The 14,033-nt window shown below is 43.1% G+C and overlaps 1 protein-coding gene across 2 annotated transcripts in view; it reads right to left on the bottom strand.

Moving 5' to 3' along the window:
* WIPF1 (WAS/WASL interacting protein family member 1) overlaps positions 1–13,614 on the bottom strand; it is an 89,262-nt gene extending 75,648 nt beyond the window's left edge. The window contains exon 1 of one of the 2 annotated variants that reach the window (XM_047083256.1): positions 13,543–13,614. The gene's annotated coding sequence lies outside the window, so the exon portion shown is untranslated. The remainder of the gene's footprint in view (positions 1–13,542) is intronic. The other variant, XM_047083255.1, reaches the window with a different exon arrangement.
* Positions 13,615–14,033: the final 419 nt, after the last annotated feature.

The following is a 14,033-nucleotide window of genomic DNA, read 5'->3' as shown; positions in this document are numbered from 1 at the left end:
TGTATATTCTGACTGGTTAGCACTTGTGCCTATCAGCTGTTTGATATTTAGATATCACCTCTGCCTATAAAGACATTATTATCTTCACTTAAATTTTCCAGAGGTTACAGAGCTGATAAGTTTGTGATTTGAGCTTTTAACTACAAACCCCACAAGGCAGAAACAAACTATAACACCTAGCATGAGGCGATGAGGCGTTATATTTCTTATTAACTGGTCAATTTTCAATTATGAGCTTATATTTCTTGTTAACTGGTCAATTTTCAGTTATGAACTTGAAAAGCCTGATGACTTTAAGAGACAAGAACTGGTAGATTTCGGGGGCACCTGGGTGGCTCAGTTGTTTAAGCATCTGACTCTTATTTCAGCTCAGGTCACGATCTCATGGTTCGTGGGTTTGAGCCCTGTGTTGGGCTCCACACTCACAGTGTGGAGCCTGCTTGGGATGGATTTTCTCTTTCTCCCTCTCTCTGTCCCTCTCCTGCTCGTGCTTACACTCTCTCTTTCAAGATAAATAAATTAAAAAAAAAAAAAGAACTGGTAGATTTCTGTGGTGGGGATGCATGGCATCAATATGGCTAAAACAAATGTGTTATAAATCAAAATATGTGCTTGTTTATTAATGCACTAAACAGTACGATCTAGTGGCCAGTCTAATGACTATGATTTTGAAGTAATAATGAGGGCAAACGATATTTGGAGATATCTGAAATTGTACTGTATAAAAGTTACTCCTACTTTTTAATTGAATCATATTTGACATATAACATTATATAAATTTAAGGTGTACAATATGTTAATTTACATATTGTAACATAACTGCCATTGCAGTAATAATTAGTACTTCTATCACATTATACAATTATCCTTTCTTTTTAGTAGCTGGAATAATTAATAGTCTCTTAGCAAGTTTGATAAGTATAAGAGAATATTGTCTATATTCACCATACTGAGTATTACATCTTTACGACTATTTACTAGTCATAGCATAAGTTATCTATTCTTATGCAACAAATTACCCCAGAACTCAATAGCTTAAACAAACAAATATATTATACCAAAGCTTCTGTGAGTCAGGAATCTGAATACAGGTTAGCTGAGTGTCTTTGGCTCAAGGTCTATCACAGGACTGCAATCAAGGTGGCAACTGGGGCTGTGTTCTCATCTGAAGGTTCAACTGGGGAGAATCTGCTTCTATGCTTATTTATGTGTTGGCAAGAGGAAGAGGTACTTACTTGTTGGCTATTGGTCAAAGGCCTCCTTCAGGTCCTTGCCATGTGGGTCTCTCTTCAAGGTAGCTTAAAACATGGTAGTTGGCTTCCCTCAGAGTGAGCAAGAGAGTGACAGAAAGCCCCCATCATGGACACCATAGTCTTTTTATAACTAAATCTCAGAAGGACATCTTATCCTCTCTGCTGCATCTCGTTCACATGAATCACTAAAACTAGCCCACATTTAAAGGGAAGGATTTAAACACAAGTATATTTAATTCCAGGAGGTAGGAATCATTGAGGGCCATCTTAGAAGCTGCCTACCATAGGGTCACCTGAGTGGCTCAGTTGGTTAAACGTCTGACTTCGGTTCAAGTCATGGTCTCATGGTTTGTGGGTTCAAGCCCTGCATCGGGCTCTCTGCTATCAGTGTGGAGCCTGCTTCAGATCCTCTGTATCCCTCTCTCTGTCCCTCCCCTGCCTGCATGGGCACACACTCTCTCTCCCTCTCAAAAATAAATAAACATTAAAAAAAAAAAGAAGACGCTGCCTACCACCTAATGACAAAATATCTATGACTTCTATCGGTGATGATACCACAAGTGCTGCTAACACTATTGCGGTTTGTGGGTACATTCACAATTGAAGGAAATGCAAAATTTCAGTGAGAGGTTAGTGAAAATAAAGACGTTTTATTCCCCCCACCGCCAACTCACAGACTTTAGGTTAAGAACTCCTGTGTTAAAGGATGCAGCGTATCTCTCACCATCTAAAAATCAGTCTGATGCTTTGTGGATAGGCACAAGGATTCCTCACATACCCCTGGAATCCACTATGTGTGGGCATTTACTGCGTTTGCAAAAGATTCCATTTTTGTTTGTTTGTTTTTAAACCATGCGGTACTGTTAGTCCAGCTCAGAAATAAATCGACTTTAAAAACTGTTCCCACAGCTGCAAAAGGCAAGTGTTTGGCACTAATAAATCAGGATTAGTGGAGCTTGGCTTATAATGAACCCTTCACCTCCCCTGGGCAGGTGGTCACCAACTGATCTATGGGAACAAATAAGCCATGCTTTGAGGTAATAACCATTTTTCTAATGCTACGTAGGACGCGAGTAGAAAGCAAGTAGAGGGAGATATTGTATTCCTGCAAAATTCAATCTTCTTAAACTTGGAGGCCTCTCAAAACATGAATCAAAATTATGTTTCCAGGGCCACTTGCTTGACCTCTGCTTATTACTACCTTTCCCTTCATAACTACTGTGGGGGATTTTCCTTCTAGATAGTGAAGGATGCTATCAACAGGCCCATATCAGAGAATCAGTGAATGTGGAGCCCAATTATACGTTTAAATTTTACCCTCTTGGACCCCAAATGAAATTTGGCATCACCTGCTCACAGAAATGCCTTCACTGTTCCATTTTTGGGGGGTGGGGTGGGACAGGGGTTATATTCAAAATATGTAACAGCCAATAAGGCACAGTCACTAACCAATCAGAACGATGTCTCACAGTCCTGGGCACCCCATGCTGTACTAGGCACTAATGCTTAACTACTGAATTATGAGACAGGTCTTAGGGGTTGAAGGGTGCACTCAAGTTTCTGAGATCAGTGATGATTCATCAACTGGTACTGAAGCTTGTCAATATTTTAATAACCAGCATGGCTGTACCACTGCAAAGAGTATCAACTGCTGAGGTGGGTGGGAACTGTTCCTCCCCTGGGTTCCCGTGGAGGGTTACTAGTGTGGGAGTTGACTCTGTCACCTTTCAGCACTCCATGTGGCCTCTACTGTGGGGACAGAGCCCAATCCTGCTTTCTGAGCCTTGAGCTGAGGTCTTGGAGTCTCTTGGAGTCCCCCACTCAGGTCTCCTCAAGGCTTGCTGGCTGTAGTATCCCAGCTCTCAGGCACCTGCAGCCTGGGACAGCTGTGTCAAGCTGGCACCAAAAGACTTCTGTGCAAGATGGGGTTGGGTGTTTCCCTGCAGGTTTGATGGAGGCGCATGTTCTCTGTCCACAGGTGTCATACCACCCAAGAAGTCCCACCACTGTATGGGGTATAGGACAAAAAAAAAAAAAAAAGAGACCTTTTTTTTTTTTTTCCATGTATCCTCTCATTACAAGGATTAGTTTAACAGCTACCTGAAATTCCTGATTGGAGCCCCAGTGTTTTAGGTGTATTTGGATACATCTAAGAGGTCATTCTGCATTGTCTCTTGGTCTACATTATTTTACTAAAACGCTCTGGTTTGTTCTACTTTGCTCCATGCTTCTGGAAAGTGGATTAGGGAAGGCTTTAGATACAGCCAGTCTGCATTCTGGCTCTGTGGGCTGTGGTCCGGTCACTTCACCTCTCTGAGGCAATGTCCACTTCATACAGTGCCTCCCTCATAGGCTGGTCAAAAGTCTAATAAGATGAAGACATATTTGATAGATGCTCTTCTTATAAACCGAGCACAAGATCAAGAATAAAAACATTTAGCGTGTATCTGGGGTAGGAAATGCCAGTGTACCAATCTAGGTACTTTAAAAATAGATCCTTGGGGCGCCTGGGTGGCTCAGTCGGTTGGGCGTCCGACTTCAGCTCAGGTCACGATCTCGCGGTCCGTGAGTTCGAGCCCCGCGTCGGGCTCTGGGCTGATGGCTCAGAGACTGGAGCCTGCTTCCGATTCTGTGTCTCCCTCTCTCTCTGCCCCTCCCCCGTTCATGCTCTGTCTCTCTCTGTCTCAAAAATAAATAAACGTTAAAAAAAAAAAAACAAAACGTAAATTAAAAATAGATCCTTTTTGTTCACTCAAGCTGACTAAAAAGCAGACAAAAAGTGAATTTAGAGATTAAGATGGAAGTTCTGTGCAGACTTACAGCCAACTCATAAGAACTCAGAATTCCTCCTATTGAATGAAGATAACATACCTTCTTTTCCCCCAGGAAAATAGCTAGCATAGGTTAATTCATTAATACTTACATAACGATCTAACATCTGTCTCAATGACAATAAATGCAATTTCAATTATCAAGATATTTACGTAAATGTAAAAAGATGAAAACCATAATATTTTCTCTAATTGTCTTGACATATATGCAAAGAAAAGCTTGATTTGTTTAGATATTGAGCATCTGAAAAAATAAACCTTGCTTTTGCCCACTTTGCTAACTTTTTTTTCTTAAAGTAATTATGAAATCACTGGGGCTTACGCAGCGAAACGCAAGGCCTGAAACAAAACTGACCCTTCCACTCTTGTTTACCCAAGTGAACATTGTCTGATTTCAGTCCCAGAAATCAGTCACTGAATAAGTCCTTCTGCAGAGTCTCATTCTGTTTTTTTTAAATTAAAAAATTGTTTTTAATGTTTATTTATTTTTGACAGACACAGTGTGAGCGGGGGCGGGGGGGGCGGTAGCGGTTGGGCAGAGAGAGATGGAGACACAGAGCCTGAGGCGGGGCTTGAACCCACGAGCTGTGAGATCATGACCTGAGCTAAAGTCAGACTGAGCCACCCAGGTGCCCCCCATTCTGCATTTTTAATAGGAGTTTTAGAAGCTACAGATATATTCAGGAGTAAAATGAAACCATTAAGACCATTAAGAAAGATGAATTCTTCTAGGAGTCTAACTCCTACGTTCATACGTGTATATCTAACTGCCTACTCAACATCTCCACGCGATGTCTGTTTAGCAGACCACTCGGACCCAACAAATCGCCAAATAAACTCCATATATCTCTCCCCTACCCCTACCTGCTCTACTCACAGCCTCCCCCAGTCGGGTGGCATTTCCTTTCTTCCTTTGCTTCTTTGTAGTCTTTCTTGACTCCTCTCTCATGCTTATTATTGTTCAATTTAACAATTAATCTTGTTGGTTCTACCTTCAAAATAATCAAACTCAAGGCACCTGGGTGGCTCAGTTGGTTGAGCGACCTACTTTTGATTTCGGCTCAGGTCATGATCCCAGGGTCATGGGATTGAGCCCTGTGTTGGGCTCCGTGCTGAGCATGCAGCCTGCTTGAGATTCTCTCTCTCTCTCTCTCTCTCTCTCTCGTCCCCTCCCCCTCTTGTACACTCTCTAAAAAAAACTTTTAGTGAAAAAATTGAAAAAACACAAAATAACCAGACTCTAATTACTCCTCACCACAGCTAATGCTGCCACCCTGGTCCAAGGCACCATCATCTCTCATGGGAAGATTGCAACAGCCTCCTAACTGGTCTGTACCTTCTCTTCTTGCTCTCCTACAGTTTATTCTCAATATAGTAGCTGGAGTGTAAAAGCCAGATCATTGCCCTCCTTTGCTGAAGTCCTCCCAAAACTCCCTCCTACAAAGGCCACAAGGCTTTCCAGAATCTCACCGTCCTCTTCTCCCTGCCTCACTTACTCTGTCCTCATCACACTGGCTTCTGTGATTCCTGGAATATGCCAGGCGCGCTCCTGCCTTGAGGCCCTTGTGTTTCCCCCAGTATCTGCAAGGCGAATTCTCTCACCTCTGCTAAGTGCCACCCCTAACCACCACACTTTGATCCGCATGCACCACGGCATTCCTGCTTCTCCTCGCCCTGCTGTACTTCTCTTCCCACCGTGCTCATTCCTTCCTCACATAACATACTATTTCATTATACATACATAAATATTGTTATTGCCCACGTCCCCAACGAGAACAAAAGATCCACACGGAAGTTATTCGGTAAATATTTCTGAATTAAGGGAAAATGCCCTCCTCACAAAAAAGGCCAAAAGAAAACAACAACAACAACAAACCCATAAAACAACCAGTATCCAAAAAGGGTCTTACAATGTCCAATAGGACCCACATATTATATATCATTTTCTTTTTATAATGCTTGTGGCTTTAGGAGGAGGAATGAAGAAGTAGGACCGGCACTGGGAAGAGGCTGCTGTTTTGCTCAGGAAAGACCCTTAAGAGGGGCATTACAGGGGAGGGGGAGAGGACCACACTTTGAGCACAGGGACTTTGTCACAGAAGTCCTAAAACCTTGCTTTTCTTTTTTTTAATGTTTATTTATTCTTGAGACAGAGACAGTGTGTGAACAGGGGAGGAGCAGAGAGAGAGGGAGACACAGAATCTGAAACAGGCTCCAGGCTCTGAGCTGTCAGCACAGAGCCCGACAAGGGGCTCGAACCCATGAACTGTGAGATCATGACCTGAGCCTAAGTCGGACGCTTAACCGACTGAGCCACCCAGGTGCCCCCTAAAACCTCTCTTTTATCTGAGAGCTAGAGGGATCAGACCTAAAATGACTGACCCACATTACAAATTCACAGGAGGCTTCCGGGTACACTGGAATTTATAAATAATGGCATTTCTTTCCAGTGGCCATGTCCACTCTCCAGAATATACTCTTCTGAGGTGATGGTACCCAGGAAACTAATTTAGTGTGCAGAAGGCGGTTTAGGGATTTTGGAATCAGGGCTAAGGACGGGTAAGCCTCCCGAGGGCTACTCAGTTTGGGCCACGGTAAGCCATGGTCTTCATCTATGCTTCACAATGGACAACCCCTCTCAATCCATATTCATGTCCACATGACTCAGAGTCCCTCCTCCTGGTCAATCGTGGGCAACCACTGGGAATTTTTCCTCTATGGATTTTGCTCTATGAGGATTTTCACTGTTCACTGGGCACAAACTTTCTCTGGGTAAGCTGGATTAGTTGTTTACATATATATATATATATATATATATATATATATATATATATACCATCTGTACTATAATACTTATATTATGCTTATCTATACACTATCCATGTTGCTCTGCTGTTTTCCAGGAATTACATAAAGGTCACTTAACTGGAGTTTTGGGAGTTCATTAACTCCTCAGTCTCTTGGCCCACTCCCACTTGGCAGGAGTGTGGTCCCTGTAGATGGTGTTCCAGAAGGGCACCGACATCCAGACTCCCCGTCCTTGGGGCCTCTCAACCCTGCAGCGGGTGGACCCACGCTGCAGTCAGGAACCTTGGTCTATGCTCACTACTCTCACTAATTAGCTATTTTGACCAAGATAAATCACCTCTAACCTTTCCGGGCTTCAGCTTCCGAATCTGAAAACAAGACGATTGAACTCTTGAAGGTCCCTTCTATTTCGAAAAACCCAGGATTCTATTTCTGACCTACCTCTTTAAGTTTTAAATAATGACAACGGCATCTGAAAGCCTCTTTTCCTAAACTTTTCCCAAGGCCAGATGTTCCTGGCACTGACTTAGGAGAAAAAAATAGTTTTTGAATAACCTAACATTTTTGTCTTTCAGAGCAAATTATCCTCTGGCCTTTTCAATTCTTTTTCCCCTACTGCTCCCTCCGTATGAATCTTTAACAGAAGTTTTAATAAAGTAAACTATCTACTCTTCCTGATTTGTCAGGCAGGGTTTATCTTGTAACAGCATTATTTTTTTTTTCTACTTTAGTATTCCTATATAAAACCTCTCCAACACTGTTAGTCCGGTAACTGTGCCTCAGCCCCAATTTGTCCCTGTTTTGCAGGAAGGTTATTAAATGCTCTGGGGATGAGGAACAAAAAGCTGAGAGACCGGGCTGGAGAAGGAAGCAAGCTGTCCATACAGGTAAGTGCTGGCCTGAATTTTCACGAGGTGAGGGGCAGGGAATGGAAGGAGAGTGAGAGGAGAAAGAAGAGGAAAGGCAGAAGGAAGGAGAGAGAGAGAGTGAAGGCACACATTGCTGGCTTTGAAAGAGGTTTTAGGCAAAGCCCTCGTGGCAGTTCATCAAGAATGTTCATTTAGTTAAATGACTTCTGGAACTGGGACTTTCCTAAGAAGCCACACCGCAGTTAGAAGGCAGAGTTGGAACTCCAATTCCCTTCCTCCCTGTGTAGCCTTCTGCACGGCAAGCTGGCGAGGTGCAACGCAGCCCCTCTACTGACCCCACACCCCGTTTTCAGGACTCTGGATCGTTCTACAGGCCTTTAAAGCCTATAAGAAAGACCAAATCTTTCTACAGCTGGCCTGGAAATCAAAGAAGTGGCTTCTGAATCACCATGTAATCACCATTTTGGGTAAATCAGTGATTTACCCAAAGAGTAGCAGTTCGTTAGCAAACCTCCAAATGAACCTATAGGTGTAATATATGCACAACCTCCTGGTCTAAGATTAGCTGCATATTCCAAATAATTGTAGGTCCCAAGATATCATCTAATGACTTTTGGTTGAGGGAATATATGCCCTAAAGAATTTTTGCCCTGTTAAAAAAAAAAAAAAAATATATATATATATATATATATATATATATATATATATATATATATTTGTATGTACCTGTGCATGTGTGTGTGCAAACATGTGTCCTACTGCAAAGAAAAACCTCTTTGTTTTTAAGCCACACTAGGATTACAAAACAGTACAATGTGAGAGCTTAAAACCTGACACATTATTAAAATCCAGACACAAACAAAAGTAGAAAGGAAGCCTAATTCCTACCAGAAAGTATCAAAACAGACTCTGGTAAGTAACTTCTAATTAGTATTGAGAAATTACAGTGTTAGTGATATGTAAGGACCAGGTAGTGGAACCGGCAGAGTCCTGTAAGCCAGGAATAGGTGCCTCTTAAATTGTGTGGAGTGCACCATACAAGGTTCCGTTCAAGGGCTCATCTTTTCCCAGTTTATTAATTTCTGAAGTTTATTTATTTATTTTGAGAAAGAGAGCGTGCGAGAGAGAGAACGAGAAAGAGCATGAGTAGGGGAGGGGCAGGGAGAGAGAGAGAGAGAGAGAGAGAGAGAGAGAGAGAATCCCACTGATAGTGTGAAGCCTGATGTTGGGCTCGAACTCATGAACTGCAAGATCACAACCTGAGCCGAAATCAAGAGTCGATCGATGCTTAACCGACGGAGCCACCCAGGCGCCCCACCATGTAGTTTATTATTTTTGAGGAAAAGCCTTTCATAAACAAATAAATGCAACCCATTCTTGTCATTTTCTGATGCCTTTTTGGTGGGTGGGGAGGGGGACACGTAGAGGCTTTTTTGGGCAGGGGGGGAAACAGCACCAACTTTCCAACTGGAAGAAAATGGGAAACTGAGAGGGCACAGTGAAAAATCAACCAAGCATGTGGGCAATCCCTTCCTCAGAAACATCAGAGTACACATAAGTGTTAATGATGTTTTATTTAGAAGACAGCACCTTCAGCCAAAGAAGACCACAGAGCAGTGCATGAGGCTGTCCATCATAACTTCCCTACCATTTCCTTCCAGAAAATCTATAATCTAAACAAACAGCATGGCCATGGCTCCAGAATAGGCCTTGCTTCTTTTCTGGGACAACAGGCCAAGTCGTCTTTGGGTCCTTATGACCCAGAAGAAAAATACAACATTTTGTTTGAGGCATTCATGAAGGAAAATGATACTGATCTTGTAATCTGAGGTATCTTCAAGCCTGTGGGTTTAGAAGGGAGGATGGTATAAGAAGACATAATTACTGGATGATTCTCAGAAAGTGTGTTTATTCCTGCATGAAGTCTGGTTTAAGTCAACAGAACTGAGGAAAAGGCTTTTTCCTGAAGATTACGTAGTCAAAAAGTATAAATTATGGAAAGAATAAAAAGCATTACCCCATGCTATCTCTTCTGTTTCCTTTATTTTCCTTGCCTTCATCCTTGTCAGCTCTTGAAAACTGAACTGCTTATAAGCTGAAAATCACAGAGATTTTGTCAAGCATTCCAGAGTCAAGATCAAAATCAATGGTGTTGAAAAAAATCGCATTATTGAACCTCCTGGTCTTTTTCAAGAGTGTATACCACGAGAGCAACTGGCTCGTAGCAGATGATGTGAACATTAGAGCACATACAATACTTTAAAGAACTATTTATACTTTATAGTTCCCTAATGGCTACAATATGTAAACAACTCCTATCACTCAACAACAAAACCCAAACAACCCCATTTAAAAAATGGGCAAGGGACTGAACAAACATTTCCCCAAAGAAGATATACAAATGGTCAACAAGCATATAAAAAGATGCTCAGTGTCGCTAATTGGTACGGAAATGTGGATCAAAACTACAAGATATCATCGTACACCCATTAGGATGGCTGCTATGAAAAAAACCAGCAACCAGTACTGACTAGGATGTGGAGAAATTGGAACCCCCGTGCACTGTCAGGGGGACGGTAAAATGGTATAGCCGCTATGGAAAACTGCATAGCAGTTCATCAAAAAATTTAAGACAGAATTACCAGATGATCCCTCAATACCACTTTTGGGTATATATACAAACAAATTGAAAGCAGGGTCTTAAAGAGATGTTTGTATACCCGGTTCACGGCAGCGTGATCTACAAAGGCCAAAGGCGGCAGCAACACAAATGTCCTCTACAGATGAATGGATAAAGAAAATGTGGTGTATACACATCATAGAGTATTACTCAGTCTCAAAAAAGGGCGGGGGTTCTGACACATGCTACAACATGGGTGAACCTGGAGGGCATTACGCTAAGTGAAATAAAGCAGTCACAAGAAGACAAATTCTGTATGATTCCACTTCTACAAGGTCCTCGGAGTAGCCAAACTCAGAAACACCAAGTAGAATGGTGGTTGCCAGGGGCTGGGGGAGAAGGAAATGGGAAGGAGTTGTTTAACGGTTTAACGGTTAATGGTTTACAGAATTTCCATCTACACACTTAATGATTAAGATGGAAAATTTTAGGTGATGTCTGTTTTAACACAATTAAAAAAAACCCACCACCTGTGGCTCCCAATATTTCCCAGCATAATGGTGATGACAAAACTGTGATACTTTACCCACATCCAGAAACATCTCTCTGAGAAGCCCGGGGGGGCTGGGCCTCCAGACTTGGTGGTGACAACTCAAAAAGATGACCAATGATGAATTCAACTGTGAAAGCTGCACTCATCAAAGTTTTATTTTTTCTTTTCTTTTCCCTTCCAGCATGAATGTTTTGTATATCTCACCAGCTTGTCCTTCTGGAACCCAGGCAACCCCATTATCCGTGGAGGCTGGCTCTGAAGTGTTACTCTACTACCCGGCATCCTGGGGAGAAGAAGCCTGCCTATATGTCAGGGTCTAGGAGAAGAGGAATTTGCAAAGTCAGTCCCCTTCTTCTTATTTAGAGAATTCAGTAACATGTCTATACAGTCCTCCTTCCTCATAAAATTCACAATTTTCTCTCCAGATAAAAGGTGACTATTTATCTCTTCCTGCTTTTGACCTTCAAACTGAACTCAGTGTTCAACTTGGCAGTAATTCCTGTCTAAAAATGACAAGCTAGAATAATAGTCCAGGTGCTCTCCACCATCTGACATGATCTACCACCCTGTGCTGTTCCATGTCCTTTTTTTCCAGAACCACTTCCAGGTTTGGGGCTCAGAGGCACTACATCATAACATCATAAACCTTTTCTTGCACTTACAGCACAAAGGAACACCCCAAAGGTGGAAAGCTGGAGAAGGGGGTGAGAAATTGGCTAGGGAGAGAACAGACGCCCCCAGAATAAATGGAAACAGCTTTTGGAAGGATGCATTAATAAAAGAGACATTAGGGTCCATCTGGAAAATATTCTAACAAAAAAAACAAAAACAAAAAAAAGCCCTTTTCTACTATGTGCAGCAGATTAGCAGAATGCAAAAGTCCCTGAGCAACAAAGCTCTATGACCAACTGAAAAAGCAAAGCAAAACTGAAAGAGCTCCTTCTAGGGATGTCCAGCCACCACGAAGTCGTGAGCCTCTTTTTGGTCTCAGGGGCACTCCTAGTGCCGTGTGCAAGAGACCTTCCTGGTGTGTGTGCAGTTCCCCTCTGGTGTGTGTGCGTCTCCTTCAGGCACTGATTTGTGCACAGGGCTCCAAACACCAATGGCGTCCAACCTCCCCTCCACCCCCAACCCCGATGGAAAGGTGGGCTGCCTCTCCGAGCGAGTGCAGGGGTTCTGAAGCCACTGGGGCCGAGATTTCCGACTTGGAATCCAGCCCTATTCTGAGAGCCTCCCCTCCATTTTCTTGCACAACATGGTAGTAAAAAATGAAAAAAATGTGGCCATCTGAGGACATAATCAACAATGATTTTTCTCTTTCATCACTGTTCTGGTTATTTTGCACTACTGGGATGTAAACAACACGTGAGTCCTCTAACCCCTCACCCCTTTGTTGTTTTTTCAGTGCAGACACTCTGGAGAACACCATGGGCTAGAACGACAAGAGGAACCAAGAAGCTCCCAACTCAACCTCTCTTCATTACTCTCCCCACCTCTATCAACACGTTAACGCAGCCACGGAAGAAATCTAGTAGGTTTTCAAAAACATCCAGAAAAAGACTCAGCACCCTCTCTGGCCAACCTGTTCTAGTGCTTGATAACAATCCAAGAATGCAGTAACTTCCTCCCTCTAACTCAGATTCGAGACACTCTCCTTTTTCGTACAGGTCTGAAAGTATCAGGCCCTTGCGGAAGAGCCTTTTATTGACCTGATGCTCTTCATTAAACTGTCCCTCACCGGCCAGAGGATGAATAACCTTGGACCACTGAGCTGTTTCTAGGCTCTAATTTCCAGTGCTTTAACCGTCCCTCTGGCTCGGCTCTAGACTCTTCAAGTCCTCCTTCGTACAAGTAGCACGGCTTGTGAAGACACACAGCTCTAGTGATGGTCCCCACCACATGGCTTCTTCAGGCGCTGCGCGGTGGGAGCCTGGGGCCATGCACGCGCAGGCAGGGGACTTCCTCACCTCACATTCAGGCTGTCCCCGACCCCCTCTTCTCTACCCTTGCTTTAAGTTAATAGAAGAAAGAAAGGAAGAAAAAAAAGGGAAGGAAGAAAAGAAGAGGGCAGAAAAAATACAAAAGGGAACTAAGATGTATAAAAATATGAGAAATGCATTGTAACAGGAAATACAAGCCAAAAGATTCATTTTACCAGATGAAAAGTACATAAAAACAACATTTTTGCGTTCAGACTCGCAGCATGTTTCCACACATAATATTTCAGTATTTTCCACCGCCCTTTGAACACCCCACGAGTGCCCGCAAACACAAGCTGATTTGTCCTGTTTCAGCTTTATGCTAATAGGTAAACGTGAGGAGAGGCTTATAGCTGAATTCCATGAAATAAGTTATTGCATGAACATCTGAAGGTTGTTTTTTAAAGGTAAAGAGGGAAGCAAGAGATTCTGAGAATTTCATTTTCATAGTAATGGCTCGATGTTTGTTCCTCTAACAAAGTGTGGCTTTCAGCTATGCCCTGGCTCTCACATTCAAAGCCAGAGCAATTTCTTCGCATTACAGAAAGACAGTTTAAGGAAAGAGAATAAGTTAGGTAGTTTAGAGTGGCTATGGAAGATTTTTCGGAGGGGGGGGGGGAAGCACTAACCTGTGTTGTTTTAATCCGCCGAAAACGACAAGTTCTCAAGTTCCCCTGCAATCTTCTAGCCAGTTTCCTGTAAATGTCGCATGTGACATTATACTTCCTCACTGCACCGTCTCTGCCTGCCTCTCTAAGTGGTCAGAGGCATGTGATAAGATCGTCTCGTTGCTTGCTTCACACTGGGGTAACCCTGCTTCTAAAGGAGACTTTGTCACTCCAAAGGGGTCCCCCAGCTTGCTTGAGGCATCCCTAGGACACAGGTAAAGAGGAGATAAGCTTGGGAGAAAGACAGAGAAGAATAATGTCTGGACTCCTGGCACTTGTGATCTGGCAAGGATCAGGGGTAAGGGAGAGACGGGGAGTCTGGAGCCCCAGAGTCGTGGAGTTGGGGCAGCAGCTGAGAAGAAGCAGACTGCTCACACCACAGCCCCGGGGGCCTCTCCAGTCATCTGGACAGGGCCCCCCTGTGGCTGCCTTCAGGACTCCCCAGGAAGGGC

This window comes from Lynx rufus, unplaced genomic scaffold (genome assembly GCF_022079265.1).
Source record: "Lynx rufus isolate CCGP_SWC_20201006 ecotype Redwood Valley unplaced genomic scaffold, mLynRuf1.p SCAF_2, whole genome shotgun sequence".
Classification (NCBI taxonomy): domain Eukaryota; kingdom Metazoa; phylum Chordata; class Mammalia; order Carnivora; family Felidae; genus Lynx; species Lynx rufus.
This window is presented reverse-complemented; position numbering and strand designations above follow the sequence as displayed.